The sequence below is a fragment of the Montipora capricornis genome, chromosome 8, assembly GCF_036669925.1.
Source record: "Montipora capricornis isolate CH-2021 chromosome 8, ASM3666992v2, whole genome shotgun sequence".
In the NCBI taxonomy this organism is placed as follows: domain Eukaryota; kingdom Metazoa; phylum Cnidaria; class Anthozoa; order Scleractinia; family Acroporidae; genus Montipora; species Montipora capricornis.
In genome coordinates this window covers 2,782,351-2,789,850 of record NC_090890.1, presented here as the reverse complement: position 1 = coordinate 2,789,850, position 7,500 = coordinate 2,782,351, and positions in this window count along the sequence as shown.

Sequence of the window (7,500 nt, the reverse complement as noted above, 5' to 3'; positions counted from 1 at the left end):
GTCGAAGACGACAAGAACGAGATGACGGAGAGAACAGGAATGAAACTACTAGAAGACCACAAAATTCTGCCAGGTTTCGGCAGTGCACTAAATTGCCACAGGAGCAAGATGAGAGGTGAGCACATTTTTGCAACGTTTGTGAGCTAGCAGATTCTTTTTTGATGTTAAAATTCTTCGACTTTCACTAGACTGCGAGCAACCCCCCTCTTTTTTCAACGATCTTGTGAGAAAGCGCGAATTAGCTCAGTAAAATAAAATTATTGGTTTTATTTAAATACGATGTTAATCCCTGTATTAAGCGCCGTATGCAAGGATGCTAATTTTGAAGGTATTTTTATACCTTTTTTGACTTCCGTAGTCTTTAGGGAGTTTAAAATATTAGCACGCGATGTTTTTGAGCCGCGGACCGGAACCGGAAATTAACATTACGCATGGCAGGACAGTAGTGTCTCCAGTGTCTCCCAGATTTTTAAACTAATCATCTCAAATGGAGGAAAGATACTAAGCAACATAAAGGTGGAAGTGATAAGACAAGTTAAAAGGGAAAGCAGCTCACTTCCAGTTGCTGTCCGCGCCTCAATTGAAATCCCTAGTAATTAGCCCACGAACGCAGACGTATTCGCGCCAGTCCCTTGCAGCGCGAGTATAAAAAAACCCTCTGGATTTCATTTCGGCCCAGTTCGCGTTAGAATCCTCTTGCAACATTAGCGCGTTATGGCTGACGCTCAAGCTCCAGTTGAAGCTGCTGTTCCCGTCGCTCAAGCCCTGGTTCAAGTGCCTCCGGTTGCCGCAGCTAATGTTGAGAATCCTCAGCAAAATCAAGCTCCTTTGCAGGTGTAATTTTTGCTCGTTTTACTGCTTGGTTTTTCCCTGGCTGGTGTTCGCCCTTTCGCCTTTCCCTCCCCTTTGTCGTCCACGTGGCTGCTTGTTGGCACCATTTCTTCTTTAGTTTACATCCCCTCGTTTTTATCCTACGTTTCGCTATTTGGCTCGGTTCTTGTCCCCTTTTGCACACCTTTTGTTTATCATGTCAGTGTGCTTCGCCTCGACTGAAGCACCGGGTTTCTGTAGTGCTTTCTTTTTGCCTCCCTCCTCCCTTGCACACGCTTTATTTGTTATTTGAATGTGCTTCTCCTCGCAATTAAAACACCGGGTTTGCGTAGTGCTTTTCTCTTCGGCTCCTCTCTCCCTTGCACACGTTTTATTTGTTATGTAAGTGTGCTTCGCCTCGTAAACTTCGGTTTTGTGTAGTGCTTCTCTCTTCAGTTTTCTTCCCCTTTTTGCACACGTTTGTTTGTTTGCCGGGTGCTTCGCCTCGCAAACCACGATGTTGCGCAGTGCTGTCTTTCCTTCGCCCCTTTGGGATTTTGTTCGCTTATCCGATCTCTGTACTTTATGGTATTTTTTGTTTCGCGTATTTCGCCTTGCTAGCGTCGGGTTTGCGCGGTGCATTCCCTCCCTTCCCTGTTACTTGTATGATTTCTTATAATTAGTTTCTTTTCTTTCCGCTATCTTGTGTTTTTGAATATTTTGCCTCTCGACGGGTTTTTGTTTAGTCCTTTTCTCGCTGTCTTCCCGTTACCTCGCGTACTTTATTAGTTTGCTTAATACGTTCTTCCTTCGCCTCGCAATCCGTCAATGGTTTTGTGTAGCACTTTCCCCTTCCCCTTTATTTTAGTTTCTGCGTGCTTATTTGGCTTTATTGTTTTCAAAAGCTTTTTATTTCCCTGCTTGGCCGCGCATATTTTTGGCCTTTGTCCAATACTATTACCTTGACGCCTATTTAGTTCATTGTTTTTGTTTTGCACGCCTTAGATTTTTGTTACTTCCTGGTCTTCATGTTTTTTGCCCTTGTCTTCCCTCGTTTTGTTTCTATTTTAGTGTTCTGTAAATTGTTGTGTCTTTGTGTTCCCTCCGATTTTTGCGGCACCTTTTTGTTTCTGTCATAATGTAATTTTTTCTCGCACTGTTTTCTTTTTTTACGTTTCTTTTTCCTTTCCAATGGTAGCCTGAAAGGGTGTCTAATGCCCTAGTCGGATTACCGACGCTCAGGCTGCCATCCCTTGGGTGGGTTCTTGCGTCTTTTTTCCCTTCTGCGATTATCCTTTGTGTTTTGTTTTGCCGTTTTCCCGCTCGAGGGCTGGCAGCCTATAGATATTTTTATTCACGCCCTCTCTGAGCAAACTTTGCACAGCTTTAGAGCCGGCTTGGCCATCACTTTAGACCTTTCGGGTGGTCAGCTTGCAGACATTATGGAGCATGTTCGTTGGCGCCACGTTCCCAAAGCTCAAAGCTTTTCACTATTTGAAAGTTGCGCAGGTTTTACGTCCCGGAGGTCCTTCATCTCGTCACAACTCTTCTGCCCAAGCCCTGACAGACTCTTACACTGATTTGATCAGCCTCCTCCATTTCACTGTCGCCTTTCCCACCGGCGTTTCGAGTTAGTTTGAGTTTTGGCTGGTTGGGAGTTTTTCTAGTTTTAGTATGAGATCTGATGTGTGTGATGTTTAAGCTTTGGCGTTCTTCTAGAGTCTTAAGGCCGTATTTAACGTTGGGCTCCTTAGTGCGGGAACATATCTCCGTCTCTTATTAGCGAGCGTGAAATGGACTGTCGCAAATAGTATCCTATTTCCGGCGGTCAATAGCTGAACAAGTATACCACTACTAAAAAAGGGGCAATTACATTGTGATACAGGACGTTTACTATTCAATATTTTATGGATAATATCGGCTTGACCAAGTTTTAAAAGTCTACCGTCCCTGCAGTTAGCATAACGAGCCATTCTGTTTTGGTTCGCTAACGAGATTTGCGTAAATTATACCATAGTTAGCTACTAACTATAATTATACATAAATACTTTCCGTTTTAAGGTACAATTGAAGTGATATATCAAAACCAAACAAATTATGTTCAGGTGATAACAGTTAATAAAAAGAAATAAGATTAAATAAGTTTATACTAGTAAGTTGGCTCAAGGAGTGCATTCAAGAGTCTAAATTAAATCTTTCTTCATGCAACGTTTGAAGTCCTTCCAACTTCTGTGCACTGTCCTCTAGTGATGGTTTCAACTTGTGTGTACTAACAACTTTCAAAGATCTTTTTAAAGTGAAAAGCCAACGCCCCATACGAGTTAACTCATATAACGTGATGATAACCAATGAGATTGTAAATTTTTCCACGATTTAGGAAACCAAGAGATGCATGTGCACGTGTCCGCGAAGTAACATTCCGATTTTTTTTTCCGAGAGTCATGGTGTCGTGTCCGCGTCGAAAAAATTCTATTCTCGCAACATAAAGATAACTCTTTAATTAAAACCATATACAAAAGAATGAGACACAATTATCAGTAGGTTAGGCAGTCGTCAATTCAGTTAATGGTTGGTGTAAGTGTCGGGCACTTACACCAACGCATTAGTGAACACCGTTATTCTGCTATCGGCAAACACCTTGAAACACAACATGACAATAAAACAGAAAAGGTCGATCACCTCTTTAAAGTCCTAATGAAATGCTTAATCAAGTTCGATTGCATTTTATTCGAGATGCTGTTTATAAAGGACGTCAAGCGTTTTCTCAACACCCAATTTGCTCAATCCGCGCCAAACTTTTCACTTGACAATTTCGTTTCTTTTTTCTATTGTTCGTTTTGTCTTATTTTTGGGTATTATAACCATAGGACACACAAATATTTTTATTATTTCACGTTTTGTATATTCTTATTTGAACTTTTACCGTCTTGACTTGATAATGGCGTAGAGTAACGCCGAAACGTCGTCCATTTTTAGAATGTTTTAAAATGTTTTTTAAGGTGGCTCAAAACAGTTTCCAACACATACCAAGACTTAGATTTTGATTTGTCATTATAGCCACTCTTCATCAATTGATGCTACAATCATGGTATCAAAAAACTGCCCAATCACTGGTGAACACGTTAGTATTATTTTTGTGACACAATAGGTAACCATAGCAACACTATGACCTACTAAAAACACCCTTAATGTCAGCTTTAAGCGCTTATATTTCAAAAACGGCACGGTGGAATTTTTTCTTGTTATATAATTTTGATAAACAGGAAAAGATGCAACTTTTAGCAAAGTTTGAAAAAAACCTGTTCATGGGGCTCAGAGCCACCTTAAATTTTCGAAAAATTAAGACGGCTCTGAACCCAATGTACAGAATTTTTTAAACTTTGCCAAAAGTTACATCTGTAGATGGCATCTGTTGCATTGAATCATGTAGATAAGGTTTTTAGTTTCGGAAGTTATGTGGAAATTAATGGAGCGCGTTTCGCCAGTAGAGCAGAATTCAAAATCTTTGTAACTGCCATGATTTATCACATTTTTTCCAGTATTACGTCAGCATCGATTTAGTGTATACTATATATATATATATATATATATATATATATATATAACGTTTAGAAGAAAGACAACTTCACAGCGTAGCGACTTCAAGTTTCATGTTTGGACAATCATCAGGCTACAGATCTTACATTTGCATTCTAACTCATTTAAAGACCATTCTAATACTCTAGGGGAGCGTGCTATTTTAAGTTCGACAAAAGGTATTTGTTCTTGTGTCTGCATTTAGAAATTAACTCGTTTCTTTTGTTCAGTAGGTGGCGCGTATCTGCTTTTATTATGTACAACTTTTCTGTAAGGCACAGGTCGCGCCTCTTTGATCCACATTTGTATGGTGAGGCGAAAGACTCTATTGCCCAGCGTAGCGTGTAATTGATGTTATTGTCCTTTAGACTCCAGATATGCCTCGATAACTCCGTCTCACTGCAGTACTTTTTATGCCTGAAGGATTTAGTGTGATTGTTGTATCGGGTTTTAAATTCTCCCTCTGACGCTCCGTAGTAGATCTTGGTGTTGATATCGCTTGTCACTTCGGCTCTATAGACCATAGACGATGATTGCTTGTTTCTGCAATTGCATAGCCGCGCTTCGTTAGGTGTTTTCGTGGCGTTTAATACTTTTGCATTGTGTTGCCTGATAATGCCTGTCATGTTGGTTGTGCAGCAGTAGCTAAGCTTGATTGTGTTCGTGTTTAGAATTTTGTGAAGCTTGTGGCCTTTGTGGAAGTGTTTCTTGATCAGGTAGATGAATTTTTTCCGATGTTGGTCTTGACTTGCAGGTTGTATGGTGGATTGAACCAGAGGATATTGCGTTGACGGTTCCTTTTCCGTTTGCTGTTTTGCTTGGCGGGCTCGTACTTGAAGGTTGCGTTGTGCCCGTTTTCCTTAAACGCCAATTCGTAGACATCTTTGGCTTTGTCGAATTCGTCTTTGTCGCAAGACAGGTCAGATATTCTTTTGTTGACCATTATTGGCAGCTCTTTGATGATGGTGGGTGGATGATTCGACCGTGCATTGATGTATGATAGTTTGTTGTTGGGTTTTCTGTAGGGGTAGTACTTTTCTCTCTGCAAATCCAGCGTTACGTCCAGAAAGTCGGTGGAAAGTAGGTTCGTTTCGATTGTGATTGAAAGGTTTTCTTCTTTGAAGAGAGCGGTTATGCGCTTTCTCAAGCGATCTAGGGTGGGTCCGCTGATGTTGCTAACTACAGCGAGGCCATCGTCTCTGTATAGGCCTATGGACGCTTTGTTGACAAGGGCGGATAGTTTACTTAGGAGGTAAAGCCCTACTAATTCACAGACCTCGGCACCATCGAAGCAACCCATTGTGACATCGAACAGCGAGTTTGGCCCTTTCATTACCCATGTGTCACTGCTGTCAAACAAGAGAGATTTTCTTGAATTCTTGATGACGGCTAGGGCCCTGTTTGGGATGGAGGTTATTGAGCTGGCGTAGGCAATGGCTTTATCTAAGAGATTCTCTGATATAGATGGGTAGAATTCCACAATGTCAAATTTGATGAACCGTGAATGGCTTTTGTTGGGAATCGCTTTGAACCAATTTATTACAGTTGAGGTGTTCTTCCATTGGTTTAGGTTGGTCGCGGAGATGACAGCTTTGTTGATGGTGTCAAGGTACTGCTTGGCGACTTTTCCCATTTCCGGTTTCGATGGATTTATCAACCGACAGGGAGTTTTGGATTTGAAATTCTCCTTGTGATCTTTTAGCGTGATGAACGCGGGTCGGTTTGCATAGTGTTCTATCTTGTTATCGAGGCCCAACGGTTCGGCTAATAACTTTGCTTCTTTGTCGATTTTTCGCTTGATCGAAGGGTCTGATTTCTCGTATGACTTTGTGATATTTTCGTGAAGTAGCTTCGTGTATTGGCTGCTGGGCATTTCGTAGATGTTTGATGTTTTGTCGGCAAATACAAACATGTTGCCAGAAGACTGGATCTTTTTCACGTCGGCTTTTAATTTCCTTTGGAAGGCGTTTGTGTGGTCTTTGAATTTGATGTTTTTAATTAGATCGTACATGTCATTCTCAAAGTGTACAAGGAGATCGTTCTGCGGTGGAGTACGGTCAGAAGGGAATCCAAAATTTTGCGTTGATGCGTCGTTGGTGCTTGGATGTTCGAAGAAGTGTACTTTCCATCTGACTCGTTTCAAGAAACTTTCCACTTTCTCGGTTAGCAGTTTTATATAGCTCGACCTCGGTGGTATAGGTATGTTCTTTAAAGAGTAGGAGAAGCTTGTCAGGTTCATGGCTGTGGTCCGTGGACTTTCGGTAACTAACAAGACTAGAGTGCTCAACCAGATAATCTAGGAGCAAAGTAGCGCAAGTAGGGGGTTCCAGTTAGCTGCAGAGTGCTCGATACGTGAAGTAGATACAAATGTGGATCAAAGAGATGCGACCTGTGCCTTACAGAAAAGTTGTACATAATAAAAGCAGATACGCGCCACCTACTGAACAAAAGAAACGAGTTAATTTCTAAATGCAGACACAAGAACAAATACCTTTTGTCGAACTTAAAATAGCACGCTCCCCTAGAGTATTAGAATGGTCTTTAAATGAGTTAGAATGCAAATGTAAGATCTGTAGCCTGATGATTGTCCAAACATGAAACTTGAAGTCGCTACGCTGTGAAGTTGTCTTTCTTCTAAACGTTATATTCGCTCTACTTCACGTATCGAGCACTCTGCAGCTAACTGGAACCCCCTACTTGCGCTACTTTGCTCCTAGATTATCTGGTTGAGCACTCTGCTCTTGTTAGTTACCGAAAGTCCACGGACCACAGCCATGAACCCGACAAGCTTCTCCTACTCTTTAAAGATAATACCTATACCACCGAGGTCGAGCTATATAAAACTGCTAACCGAGAAAGTGGAAAGTTTCTTGAAACGAGTCAGATGGAAAGTACACTTCTTCGAACATCCAAGCACCAACGACGCATCAACGCAAAATTTTGGATTCCCTTCTGACCGTACTCCACCGCAGAACGATCTCCTTGTACACTTTGAGAATGACATGTACGATCTAATTAAAAACATCAAATTCAAAGACCACACAAACGCCTTCCAAAGGAAATTAAAAGCCGACGTGAAAAAGATCCAGTCTTCTGGCAACATGTTTGTATTTG